Genomic DNA, 14,348 nt, shown 5'->3' on the forward strand with positions numbered 1-14,348 from the left:
AATCCCAGCTACTTGGGAGGCGGAGGCAGGAGAATCACTTGAACCCAGGAGGTAGAGGTTGCAGTGAGCTGAGATCATGCCACTCCACTCCAGCCTGGGTGGCAGAGCAAGACTCTGTCTCAAAAAATGAATGAATGGATAAAAGAAAAGAAAGTTGGACAGGAGGATCCGTTCTCACTTTGTCACCCAAACTGGAGTGCAGTGGCAGAAAAATGACTCACTGCAGCCTCTATGTCCCCAGCTCAAGTGATCCTCCCACCTAAGCCCCCCCAGGTAATGGGGACTACAGGTGCATGCCACCATGCCCAGCTAATTTTTTTGTATTATTTGTAGAGATGGGCTTTCCCCATGTTGCCCAGGCTGGTCTTGACTGGACCTGGACTCAAGTGATCCGCCCACTTCAGCCTCCCCAAAGTGCTGGGATTACAGGCATGAGCCACCGCATCTGGCCAGGTGTTTAAAAATAGAATAATGCGATTTTTCTTCGTCTTCCGGGGACGTTGTCTGCAGGCACTCACAATGGTCCAGCGTTTGACATACCGACGTAGGCTTTCCTACAATACAGCCTCTAACAAAACTAGGCTGTCCCGAACCCCTGGTAATAGAATTGTTTACCTTTATACCAAGAAGGTTGGGAAAGCACCAAAATCTGCATGTGGTGTGTGCCCAGGCAGACTTTGAGGGGTTTGTGCTGTAAGACCTAAAGTTCTTATGAGATTGTCCAGAACAAAGAAACATGTCAGCAGGGCCTATGGTGGTTCCATGTGTGCTAAATGTGTTCGTGACAGGATCAAGCGTGCTTTCCTTATCAAGGAGCAGAAAATCGTTGTGAAAGTGTTGAAGGCACAAACACAGAGTCAGAAAGCTAAATAAAAAAGATGAAACTTTTTTGAGTAATAAAAATGAAAAGACTTGCTGTAAAAAAAAAAAAAAAAAAAAAAAATAGAATAATGCCCAGAACCTAATTTTGGAGAAACAGGATGTAAAGGGATGCAGGAGAAGGGAGTAAATGAATTAGGAAAGGGGTGTAGACCAGGATCTGAAGGACACATAGCAGGTGTTAGCAGTGAGCTCTCTGCACAGATGGGCTTGTGAATACTTTGTGTGATTGGCTCATCCTTTTTTTTTTTTTGGTAACAGCTTTACTGAAACATAATCCACATAGCATACATTACACCATTTAAAGTGTAGAATTTAACAGTTTCCCTTATAGTCACAGACGTAAGCAAGCATCACCACAATCAATTTTGTAACATTTTCATCACCTCCAGAAGAAATCCCTCACTCCTTAGTTGCTACTGCCCCAGCCCTGGACATCTGGATTCAGTTAGTCTGAGGCGGGGCCCTGGCTGAGTATTTTTAAAAAGTGCCCCAGGAGGCTGGGCCTGGTGGCTCATGCCTGTAATCCCAGCACTTGGGGAGGCTGGAGGTTGGGAGTTGGAGACCAGCCTGACCAACATGGAGAAACCCTGTCTCTAGTAAAAATACACAATTAGCTGGGTGTGGTGCGGCACGCCTGTAATCCCAGCTACTCAGGAGGCTGAGGCAGGAGAATCATTTGAACCCGGGAGGCAGAGGTTGCCGTGAGCCGAGATTATGCCGCTGTACTCCAGCCTGGACAACAAGAGCAAAACTCCGTCTCAAAAAAAACAAAAAAAACAACAACAACAAAAACCAGGAAAGTCTCTGTGCAGCACATTAGACCTGGACGGAAATGATGTTAGGAGGCATTTTGGTGCACGCTTTATTTCACCAATGGGAATCTAAGCCTTACTACTGTCTATGAGGGCCCAAGACTTGTTCTCCCACATCTCAGGTCTGTCAGCTGCCCTTTTCTGCACGGGACAGCACGGGGAGAGGGGAGTAGGGATTTAGCAGCTTTGGAATTCAGTACGTGGGGCCTCCCTTGCCTCGGGGAATGCAACAGAAAGAAAAAGGAGGAAGAAACTGTGCCGATTTTCTTTCTACTCATTAAGCAAACAGTTCCTAGAGTTGCGCACCCTGACCACAGGAATGTTCCTGGGTTGTAGTCCATGAAAATGATCAGTTATGGCCTCTGTTTTGGCAGACAGGCTGTGTGTTACGCATGCAGCCACAACTGGGACAAGAAAGCCCCTCCAATTTGCTGTGGAACCCAGAGGGCCTCCCCATTCTCCTTACTCTTTTTGAGGAAATCAAACACATTTCCCTCCCTCAGACAGGTGGGGAAGCAGTCGCCCTCCAGCCTCCGCCTCTGCAGGAGGCCTAATGTCGCTGCCAGCTCCTTGCTAGAATGGAGATAAGTTGTTTCTCTCCCCTCTTCTTTAAAACGAATTGAGATGAGATTCCTTGCCAGTTGGTGTTGACTCTGGAAGATTGAAACCAAGCAGTTGGTTTTGACTTGAGCAGAGAAGCAACCCCAGCTTCTCCAGTCAAGGCACCAGATCCCAATCCAGGCAGGAATATTGAGATGAAACTGGGTGGGGTTGTTAATCAGTGGGCACACTGGCTGTTTCTGTACTCTCTGGGAGAGGCCTGGAAAGAGAAATGATTTAAAACTAAGTTCTCTTCTGGCCTTGTTGTCAAGAAGGGCATGGGGCATGGGGAGGCAATCTGGCCCTCAGGAACAAGAGCTAAGCTTTCTCATAGGCCTGTGCTAAAATCATGTTAATTCCACTTGAATGTTGGCCCTGGGTGGGCAGGAGTGGTTATCAGTTGTGCTTGTGGCTGGATCTTCAGTACTACAACAGGCTGCCCCCCATGCAGCAGGCATGCACACAGTAGGTGTGCAGGCTTTGAGTAGACCTTGGAACTGTTTCCCCCCACACTGCTGCCTGCTGTCTCCCTTATGTTAGCACACAGCTTGACGCTGGGGCAGTCTCTTTCACTTCCCTTTATTCTTTCATATGCCCTAATATTCCCTAATGTCCTTTATTTAGTAAGTTGTCCTGCCTCTCGCATAAAGCCCTTGGAAATTCCTTACCTGCTTATATTTATCTGTTACACTTTTCATTCCTGATACTTTTTTTCTTTTTCTTTTTCTTTTTTTTTTTTTTTTTGGAGCTAGCATCTCAATCTGTCGCCCAGGCTGGAGTCCAGTGACACAGTCACAGATCACTGCAGCCTCGACCTCCTGGGGTCAGGTGTTCCTCCTGCCTCAGCCTCCTAAGTAGCTGGGACTACAGACACGTACCACCACACCCAGTTAATTTTTAATTTGTTGTAGAGATGGGGTCTTGCTGTGTTGCTCAGGCTAGTCTCAAATTCCTGGGCTCAAGTGATTCCCTCACCCTGGCCTCCCAAAGTGCTGGGATTACAGGCATGAGCTACCATGATTACTTATTGATTTATTTGTTAATGATCTATTTGACATTGAAATGAAAGCCCCATGAGGTCAGGGACTTTGCTTTGTCCATTGCTGTATTTCTCAGGCCTTAGGATGATGCTTGACAAAGAGAGGAAGGGCGGCTTGCTAAAGATGTACTGAAGGAAGAATCCTTGAAGCAATCCCTCAAAGGAGGTGGAGACGTCTGCCTTTTATATTTTGTTTGTTTATTTTTTTGAGATGGAGTCTCTCTCTGTTGCCCATGCTGGAGTGCAGTGGTGTGATCTCAGCTCACTGCAACCTCCACCTCCCAGATTCAAGCGATTCTCCTGCTTCAGTCTCCCAAGTAGCTGGGACTACAGGTGCACGCCACCACGCCTGGCTAATTTTTTGTATTTTTTTTTTTTTTTTTTGAGTCGGAGTGTCGCTCTGTCGCCCAGGCTGGAGTGCGGTGGCGCGATCTCGGCTCACTGCAAGCTCCACCTCCCGGGTTCACGCCATTCTCCTGCCTCAGCCTCCGAGTAGCTGGGACTACAGGCGCCCGCCACCACGCCCGGCTAGTTTTTTGTATTTTTTTTTTTTTAGTAGAGACGGGGTTTCACCATGTTAGCCAGGATGGTCTCGATCTCCTGACCTCGTGATCCACCCGCCTCGGCCTCCCAAAGTGCTGGGATTACAGGCTTGAGCCACCGCGCCCGGCCAGTTTTTTGTATTTTTAATAGAGACAAGGTTTCGCCATTTCACCAGGCTGGTCTCAAACTCCTGACTTCAAGTGATCCGCCTGCATCGGCCTCCCAAAGTGCTGGGATTACAGGCGTGAGCCATCGCACCTGGTTGTCTGCCTTTTATAGAATGGGGGACCTGATGCTTGAAGGAGGTTAAAATAATTTGCCTACGGTGGCACCTATGAAGCAACACTGGGATTTGAACCCACCTTAGTCTGATGCCATTCACACGAATGTAAAAATATAAACGCTGACTTTTTTTTCTTTTTTTTTTTTGAGATTGAATCTCACTGTGTCACCCAGGCTGGAGTGCAGTGGCATGATCCTGGCTTGCTGCAATCTCTGTCTCCCAGATTCAATAATTTTCCTGCCTCAGCCTCTTGAGTAGCTGGGGTTACAGGCGCCCACCACCATGCCCAGCTAATTTTTGAATTTTTATAGAGATTGGGTTTCACCATGTTGATCAGGCTGGTCTCAAACTCCTGACCTCAGGTGATCCACCTGCCTCGGCCTCCCAAAGTGCAGTGATTACAGGCATGAGCCACCATACCCGGCCTAAACATTGACTTCTTTTATTTTTTTTGAGATGGAGTCTTGCTCTGTCGCCCAGGCTGGAGGGCAGTGGCGCAATCTCAACTCACTTCAACTTCCACCTCCCGGGTTCAAGCAATTCTCCCGCCTCAGCCTCCCGAGTAGCTGGGATTACAGGCATGCACCACCACGCCCAGCTAATTTTTGTATTTTTAGTAGAGATGGAGTTTCACCATATTGGCCAGGCTGGTCTTGAACTCCTGACATCAAGTGATCCACCCACCTCAGCCTCCCAAAGTGGTGGGATTACAGGCGTGAGTCAGCACGCCTGGCAACACTGACTTTTAATCAATTCCAGAAGCGCCATTCATGACCCTTCCCCGCCAGGCTGGTTCCGATCAACACCCATGGTGTTTGCTGACAGAGAAGGAAACAGCATTTGTCCAAGCAGAACCATGGTTGGGAAATCAAAAAGACACCAGTTGCCAGTGTGACCAAGTCTCTTGACTCATCTTAAACAAAGGGAAAAAGTCAAGGGCGATGGCTTACACCTTTAGCCTTGTTTCTCCCCCTTCACAAAGTAAAGGGTAAAAGGTCCTGGGCTAATTTTTCCTTATCTTCAATGTAACTGTTTCCTCTCTCCACCCCTGTCTGCTTTGATGGGGACAGAAGCCAAGGGGACTTTGCCCCCTGCTTCCCATCTAGGCAGCGCTCATTGTTGACATCTGTTTTCAGGGTGTAGCTCAGTGAAGACAGAGACGATATATAATTTGTTCTGGGCACATATGTTTGGGGGACGTTAGAAGGGACTTGATAAGCTTCATGCAAATTAACTTCCAATCCCTGGGAACCCATGGGGGTTGCCTGTCAACAGGGGTGCAGGAGCCTCAGCTGCCGTCCTGAGAGCACATTGCAAGGATGTTGTGGGCACGTTAAGAGGCATGGTTGTGCAACGTGATACTCCAACCTGCTTATCTTCCCTGGAAAAACGTTGCTGTTGACGTTGGCAGTTTAGAGGAACTTTGACTTATTTCAGCTTATGCAAAGTGGTAACATACAGCGAGACCTTTTTGAAACTGAAGTATAGCACTTCCTCCTCTGTGTGGCTGGTGGAATATCCTTAGGTTTCTCTGAGGCCTGGAACTGGATTTCCAAGGCTCAGTTTTCATCCAAGAAGAGAGGGAGTGTGTATAATGATGCTTTTGCTGTTATTCTCATTCAAGCTACTCTCCAACTGCCCTATTCTTTTGTGAGAAGTAACTTCTTAGTATCCATTCAGCCAGCAGACTTGTGAATGGCTCATCGGTACTAACAGACAGTCTGCCTGGTGAGTCCTGGCGGCTAAGTAGTATCAGACCACAGCTTCCATCACTTCATAGCTATGGAACTTGGTTAAGTTCATCTCTGTTTCCCCATTTATAAGAAAGGGATGCAGCCAGGCCTGGTGGCTCATGCCTGTAATCCCAGCACTCTGGGAGGCTGAGGTGGGTGGATCACAATGTCAGAAGATCGAGACCATCCTGGCTAACACGGTGAAACCCCGTCTCTACTAAAAATAAAAAATAATTTAGCTGGGCGTGGTGGCGGGTACCTGTAGTCCCAGCTACTCTGGAGGCTGAGGCAGAATGGCGTGAACTTGGGAGGCGGAGCTTGCAGTGAGCTGAGATCACCCCACTGCTCCAGCCTGGGCAACAGAGCGAGACGCTGTCTCAAAAAAAAAAAAAAAAAAAGGGATGCTGGCCAGGCACAGTGGTTCACGCCTATAATCCCAGCACTTGGGGAAGCCAAGATGGATGGATCGCTCAAGGCCAGGAGTTTAGGACCAGCCTGACCAAGATGGTGAAACCTCGTCTCTAGTGAAAAAATACAAAATTAGCTGGGCGGGATGGTGCACGCCTGTAATCCCAGCTACTTGGGAGGCTGAGGAAGGAGAATCCCTTGAACCCAGGAGGCAGGAGGCTGAGGCAGGAGAATCCCTTGAACCCGAGAGGCAGAAGTTGCAGTGAACTGAGATTGCACCACTGCACTCCAGTGTGGGCAACAGGGCAAGACTCTGTCTCAAAAAATAAAAAAAGATGGGGGAATGCTAAAATCCCTACCACACAGGACTGCTTTATCTAATAAGGATATAGATTGTTGTTGTTGTCCATAGTCTTGTTTTTGTTTTTGTTTTTTGATACAAGGTCTCACTCTGTTGCCCAGGCTGAGTGCAGTGCTGCCATCACAGCTCACTGCAGCCTCGACCTCCTGAGCTCAAGCAATCCTCTTGTCTCAGCCTCCCGAGTAACTGGGACTACAGGCACACACCACTGCTCCCAGCTAATTTTTGACTTTTTGAGTTTTTTATAGAGACACGGTCTTGCTCTCTTGCCCAAGGTGGTCTCAAACTCCTGGACACAAGCAATCCTCTTGCCTCTGCCTCCCAAAGTGTTGGGTTACAGGCATGAGCCACCATACCCGGCCTTGTGCATAGTTCTTAGTAGCAAATGGACACACACCATTAGAGACTTATCAAGTGAGAGTCAGTCTTCTTGGTGGAACTTGAATATCCTTTTCAACATGCCCCTAGTGTGGACAAACCGGAGGCCTGATTGTTCGTTCCTTTGCAGTTTCATTTTTAAAAATTCGTTATTTTAATTTTTATTACTATAATTTTAGAGATGGGATCTTGCTTTGTCACCTAGGGTGGAGTGTGGTGGTACAGTCGTGGCACACTGCAGACTCCAACTTCTGGGCTCAAGCAACCTTTCTGCCTCAGCCTCCCTAAGATCCGGGACTACGCGTGCACCAACATGCCGGGCTAACTTTTTAGATTTTCTGTTTTTGGTAGAAAATGAGGCTTCGCTATGTTGCTCATGCTAGTCTTGCATTTGTAAACATAGAATTACATTTTCTGCTGAGCATGAGTGCTCAATAAACCTGTAATGTTTACTGATTTCATGAACATTCATTAAAAGAACACATACCAGAATCCCCAGTGTCATCTAAGAAAATAGCCTGGAAGGAAATCTTATAGGCAGTAGTATCTGTGGAGATGGAGTTAGAAACACTGTCCCTAACCAGCAAAAAGAAAAATGCCTAACTAGCTGAATGAGGCTGTCTTCCCAGGATTCCTTTCTTCCATCAAGTTAGATTTCATTTTTTTTTTTTTTTAATTTTAAGAGATGGGGTCTCACTATGTTGCCCAGGCTAGTCTCAAACTCCTGGGCTCAAGTGATCCCCCGCCTTGGCCTTGCAAAATACTGAGATTACAGGTGTGAGCCACCACGCCTGGCTAGTTCTCTGATTTTTTTTTTTTTTTTTTTTTTTGAGATAGAGTCTTGCTCTGTCACCTATACTGGAGTGCAGTGGTGCAATCTCGGCTCACTGCAACCTCTGCCTCCTGTGTTCGAGCAATTCTGTCCCAGCCTCCTGAGTAGCTGGGATTACAGGTGCCTGCCACAACTCCTGGCTAATTTTTCATATTTTTAGTAGAGACAGGCTTTCACCAGGTTGACCAGGCTGGTCTTGAACTCCTGACCTCGGGTGATCCACCTGCCTTGGCCTCCCAAAGTGCTGGGATTATAGGCATGAGCCACCACACCCAGCCAGTTCTCTGATCTTGTCCTCCAGTTTTTGTGCATAACTGAGGCGGAGCTCTCAAGTTCAAATGGTCTTTGAATAAAGCTAAATGCAGGCCGGGTGCGATAGCTCACGCCTGTAATCCCAGCATTTTGGGAGGCCGAGGTGGGTGGATCACGAGGTCAGGAGTTCAAGGTCATCCTGACCAACATAATGAAACCCCGTCTCTACTAAAAATACAAAAAATTAGCCGGGCGTGGTGGCGGGTGCCTGTAATTCCAGCTACTCAGGAGGCTGAGGCAGGAGAATGGCTTGAACCTGGGAGGCGGAGGTTGCAGTGAGTTGAGATCCTGCCATTGCACTCCAACCTGGGCGATGGTGCGAGATTCTGTCTTTAAAAAAAAAGATTGCTAAATGCAGTATTCTTTGGTGTTTGCTGTGGGAAAGAGGGAGGCAGTCCATAATGTGCCCTTTGTGTGCAGCGTGGGCAAAACACTGCTTCCAGCTAGCTGTGTCTAAGACACTGGGTTATTCCACTGGTTACCAAATAACTCCACTATGGTTTGCTGCCTTTCATAGCAGGCCCCTGCCCTTAAAGCCCAACGTCTTCTGAAAATAATATAGAGGCTTTGGAGACTATCTTGTTTCTACCTACTCACATTCCAGTTATGGGACCCAGGCGGGCGTGGGAGAAGAAACGGGATCGCCAAAGTGGGACTGTTCCGTGTGGCATGATGGCGATTCCAAGCAAGGAATGTTGCTGAGTGCTCAGAGCCTGCCCCGGGACCAAAAGCTTTTCATGAACTTGGGTTTTTTTTGTATTTGAACATCAGTCATCTCTCTTGGGGTCCTCTCTTGAAAGCTACTTTTGCCCAGTAGGCTAGAAAGTGGGGCACTGTAGGTTTAATAACAGCATGCAGGGGTCACAGGGTGTTAAAAACACTTTTTAAAAGACATTCTTACTAGTTTTTGTCATTAAAAAAAAAAAAAAAAAGGAATTCATTCTAATTGTAACAGGCAATGTAGTACAAGGATATATAAGGAAAATATGTTGTTGTTGTTTTTAAACTGTTTCCTGGCCAGGCACAATACTTGTATCTGTAATCCCAGCACTTTGGGAGGCCGAGATCGGTGGATTGCTTGAGGCCAGGAGTTCAAGACCAGCCTGGGCAACATGGCAAAACCCCATCTAGTCTTGTAAACATAAAATTACATTTTCTGCTGAAATACAAAAAATACAAAAATTAGCTGGGTGTGGCAGTGCATGCTTAAAATAGAGCATGGCACACTGATATTCTACGAATGCTTAAAATACTAATAAAATAGGCCAAGCATGGTGGCTCCTGCCTATAATCCCAGAATTTTGGGAGGCTGAGGCAGGCAGATCACCTGAGACCAGAAGTTCAAGACCAGGCTGGGCATCATAGCGAGACCCTGTCCCTGCAAACAATAATTAAAAATTAGCTGCAGTGGTGTACACCTGTAGTCTCAGCTACTCTGAAGGTTAGGTGGGAGGATGGTTTGAACCCAGGAAGCTGAGACTGCGGTGAGCCAGTGTTTGTGCCACTGCACTTTAGCCTGGGTGACATAGTAAAACCCTTTCTCAAAAAATTAAAATGAGGCTGGGTGCAGTGATTCACTTCTGTAATCCCAGCACTTTGGGAGGTCAAAGCGGGAAGATTGCTTGAGCCCAGCAGTTTGAGACCAGCCTGGGCAACATAGTCAGACCCCATCTCTACAAAAATAAAATTAGCCAGGCATGGTGGCATGTACCTGTAGCCCCAGCTACTCAGGAGGCTGAAGCAGGAGGATTGCTTGAGCCCAGAAAGCCAAGGCTGCAGTGAGCAGTGTTTGCACCACTGCATTCCATCCTGGGTGACAGAGACCTGTCTCAAAAAGAACACAAATAAAATATGAATAAAATAGTTGACAAAAGCTAGTTGAAGCTTAGTTGAGGCTGCAGTTTTTGATGATGGCGATGATATTATTGTGGTGAAAAGACTTTCCCAGCTGGGCGCAGTGGCTCACACCTATAATCCCAGCACTTTGGAAGGCTGAGGCGGGTGGATCACTTGAGGTCAGGAGTTTGAGACTAGGCTGGCCAACATGGTGAAACCTTATCTCTACTAAAACTACAAAAGTTAGCTGGGTTGCCAGGCACGGTGGCTCACGCCTGTAATCCCAGCACTTTGGGAGGCCAAGGCAGGCGGATCACGAGGTCAGGAGATCAAGACCATCCTGGTGAACACAGTGAAACCCCATCTCTACTAAAAATACAAAAAGCCGGGTGTGGTGGCAGGCGCCTGTAGTCCCAGCTGCTCGGGAGGCTGAGGCAGGAGAATGGCGTAAGCCCAGGAGGCGGAGGTTGCAGTGAGCTGAGATCGCGCCACTGCACTCCAGCCTAGGCGACAGAACGAGACTCCGTCTCAAAAAAAAAAAAAAATTAGCTGGGCATGGTGGTGGGCACCTGTAATCCCAGCTACTCAGGAGGCTGAAGCAGGAGAATCGCTTGAACCTGGGAGGCAGAGGTTGCAGTGAGCTGAGATTGCATCATTGCACTCCAGCCTGGGTGACAGAGTGAGACTCCGTCTCAAAAAAAAAAAAAAAAAAAAGACTTTCCCACATAGAGATGGCCAGTAGTGGGGTCTTAGCTTTTTTTTATTGGGATTTGGTTTTTACACCAAGTGACCAAATAAGTTTATGAAAGGTGGGCATGCTGGGTTAAAGAATACTTAGACCCTTGTTAGCTTTATTTTTGTTAGCTTTTTTTATGGGCATGTCGAAATATACCCAGTCCCCATGTACTGATCCTCTAGTTTCAACATTTTGCCATTCTTCTTTCCTCCCACTTGCGGGGCTCAGAGACAGCCCAGCCCTTGCCAGGGCGACAATGAGCTTCCCAGAGCCTTCCTGGAGCTGGAGAACCTTTCAGTCTTTCCTATAATTTCCAATAATCAGCCCAGGGGATCAGCTTGTGTGGGGAGATAATGAGTCTTATGAACACCTGGAATTCAGGTTGGGGCTCCCCATCATACTGTCACTTCTCAAAGGGTAGGGCTTAACCACCATTCAGATGAGGTGCCCCAAAGCAGGTTAAGTGCCTTGGATCAAGTTATTTGCAAAACCATTTTCATTTTTTCAGGCCGCCACCCTTGGCAAGTCCAATCATGCTTGTCTCAGCTTTCACTGCCTGGATTTGGGAAGGCTGGAGAAAGGAATTCAATGCAGCCCTCATTCCCTGTTTACATGACAAGCCCCTAAAAATGACCCAGTTGCCCCATTACTTCTGCTGGGGATTGGGGAGGGCTCTTTGAGGAGCATCTGGTTTTGCTAGTTTGAAAAGAAATTCCTATTTTAGACTTAAAAGGATGGTATCTGCCCATCCTTTAAGGACTTGGCATTTCTTCTTGATGCTTTCATCATCTTATGGCTCAGCTGTTCAGTTAACAAATACTTGTCTACCCAAATACACAACAATAATAGTCATCTCTTCTATTTGCATTGCTTTTTAACTTAGAAAATGTCATCCCATTCACTGTCTTGGTCTTCACAAAATCCTAAAGAGGTAGGCTCAAACAGTGGCGATAACCTTTATGTTATAGTAGAGAAAGCCAAGGCCCACAGAGGTTTAGCCATTTGCTAAGGCCACCCAGCAAGAACATGGCAGAATCTGGGTTTATAATCCCGTCGCAGACCCTGGATCCAATCCTTCCTTGCCTCTGTCTTACCATCATTTATTATGGCTCCCCATGCTCACTCCATCCTTCCCTTCAAGTTGCGGAAGTGAGTTGTAGACCCAGTCTGAGGGCTGAGAAGGTAGGGGTTGGGGCGTGGTGGTGATTTTTTTTTTTCTTTTCTTTTTCTTTTTTTTTTTTTAATGAACTGGGAGGGAGGGTCAGGTGGGTGACTCTCTGAATGACACAACTCCCTTCCTATGAATGAACTCCTCCTGGTTTGGTTGCTCAGTTTATTTGCCAGGTACCAGACTCCCAGCTATTGCATGGGGTAGCCTCTGATCTCAGTCTTGGGATCCTAGCTTGGAGGCATAATCTTCCTTTTAAAAATAACCAAGGTTGGGACCAGGCATGGTGACTCACTCATGTAATCCGAGCACTTTGGGAAGCCGAGGTGGGTGGATCACCTGAGGTCAGGAGTTTGAGACCAGCCTGGACAACATGGCAAAACCCTGTCTCTACTAAAGTTACAAAAATTAGCCAGGTGTGGTGGCGCACGCCTGTAATCCCAGGAGGCTGAGGCAGGAGAATCGCTTGAACCCAGGAGGTGGAGCTTGCGGTGAGCCGAGATTGTGCCATTGCACTCCAGCTTGGGCGACAGAGCGAGACTCCGTCTCAAAAAAATAAAAAATAAAAATAAATAAAAATAAATAAAAAAATAAAAAAATAACCAAGTTTGGCCGGGCACACTGACTCACGCCTGTCATCCTAGCACTTTGGGAGGCTGAGGCAGGAAGACTGGTTGAGCCCAGGAGTTCTAGACCAGCCTGGGTAACATAACAAGACCCCATCTCTAAAAAAAAATTATTTTAAAAAAACAACAAAAAAAGCCTTACTAGGGTCTCTCCAGAGAGAGGAAGAGCCAATCATGAGACTAACCCACGTTAAAGACCTGTCTCAGCTCTGCCGTTTAATAGTTACGGGATGTCAGGTAAATTTCTTTACCTCTGTGAGCCTCAGTTTCGTCTTCAAAATGGAGAAAATCGGGTACTTCCCCTCTCACCCCCCAAACGCGGTCTTACTTTTCTCTGGCAAGGGCAGGGCTGTTGGCTTCAGAAATGTTTGCAAGGGTGGCCCCTGGTGGAAGAAATGAGAACCGCTGCCCAGGCGTCAGGGATGGCTTCAGGGCTGTCTGGCAGAAACCTGAACTTCATGTCTAGCCTTGTAAGATAGGACAGCGGGAATTTTTATAAAAGAGCACTTGGATGAAATAGAAATTCCATCGGACAATTATTTGAAAAGGAGGAAAACAGGCCAAGCTGAGAGTTTCCTAGAATGAATGATCTTACCGAGTGTTCCCCTCTGCCTGGAAGCCTCTTTGAGTCAGGCTTCTGCAAGGCTGGCTCCTTCAGGTCCCAGCTCAGGTGGTTCTACCTCAGAAAGCCCTGCCCTCACCATTGCAATAGATGTTACATCTTCAGCAAACTCCCTTCTCCTCTGCCACTCTTATATCACCCTCTTTTATTTTAATTTCTATTACTTACCACTGCCTGAAATTATAAGTTCCTGTCTTTGTCCATCTCTTCCTCAGTAGTGTAAGCTCAATGACAGCAGGAACCTTAATTATCTTCGTCATGATTTGTCCTCACAGTCCAACACAGTATCTGGCATAGAGCTTGATGGTTACCTATTTGAATGAGTCCTTTGAGATTCTAATGTATAGTGTAGATGCTTCAACCACAGCTTCTCCAGCTTTAGGGCATTAATACTTTTTAAAGTTTTAATTACTTTATTTATTTTTTGAGATAGAGTCTCGCTCTGTTGCCCAGGCTGGAGTGCAGTGGCGCCATCTCAGCTCACTGCAACCTCCACCTTTCAGGTTCAAGAGATTCTCCTGTCTCAGCTTCCCAAGTAGCTAGAATTACAAGTGCCCGCCACTATACCTGGCTAATTTTTTTTTTTTTTTTTTTTTTGTATTTTTGGTAGAGATGGGGTTTTTGTCATGTTGGCTAGGCTGCTCTCAAACTCCTGACCTCAAGTGATCTGCCCACCTCAGCCTCCCAAAGTGCTGGGGTTACAGGCATGAGCCACTGTGCCCAGCTTTTTTTTTTTTTTTTTTTTTTTTTTTGACAGGATCTCACTCTGTTGCCTAGGCTGGAGTGCAGTGGTGCGATCATGGCTCGCTGCCACCTCAATCTTCTGGGCTCAAGTGATCCTCCCACTTCATCTTCTCAAGTAGCTGGAACCACAGCTGTGTACCACCATGGCCAGCTAATTTTATTTTTATTTTTTTGTAGAGATAGGGTCTCCTTATGTAGCTCAGGCTGGTCTCAAGTTCTTAGGCTCAAATGATCCACCCGCCTCAGCTTCCCAAAGTGCTGGAATTACAGGCATGAGCCACTGTGCCTGGCTGATATTAATACTTTTAAAAGTTTTAATACCTTAATAGCTATAGAGCTTTAAGTAGTTTTGTCTCTAAGCCATTGATCATAATGTTCTCCACCCAAGTAGTCCTTTTCTGTCTTTTGCATTTGTCTTGCTACCCTGCATGAT

At 46.8% G+C, this 14,348-nt stretch overlaps 1 protein-coding gene and 1 pseudogene across 4 annotated transcripts in view; both read left to right on the forward strand.

Annotated features, from left to right (window-relative positions):
* CDH1 (cadherin 1) overlaps positions 1-14,348 on the forward strand; it is a 102,318-nt gene that overhangs the window by 53,340 nt on the left and 34,630 nt on the right. The window lies entirely within an intron of this gene.
* On the forward strand, positions 490-937 carry LOC112613987 (annotated as a pseudogene). The gene has a single exon (XR_003117023.1). The product of XR_003117023.1 is annotated as a 60S ribosomal protein L34 pseudogene (transcript).

The sequence above is a fragment of the Theropithecus gelada genome, chromosome 20 (genome assembly GCF_003255815.1).
Source record: "Theropithecus gelada isolate Dixy chromosome 20, Tgel_1.0, whole genome shotgun sequence".
Lineage (NCBI taxonomy): Eukaryota > Metazoa > Chordata > Mammalia > Primates > Cercopithecidae > Theropithecus > Theropithecus gelada.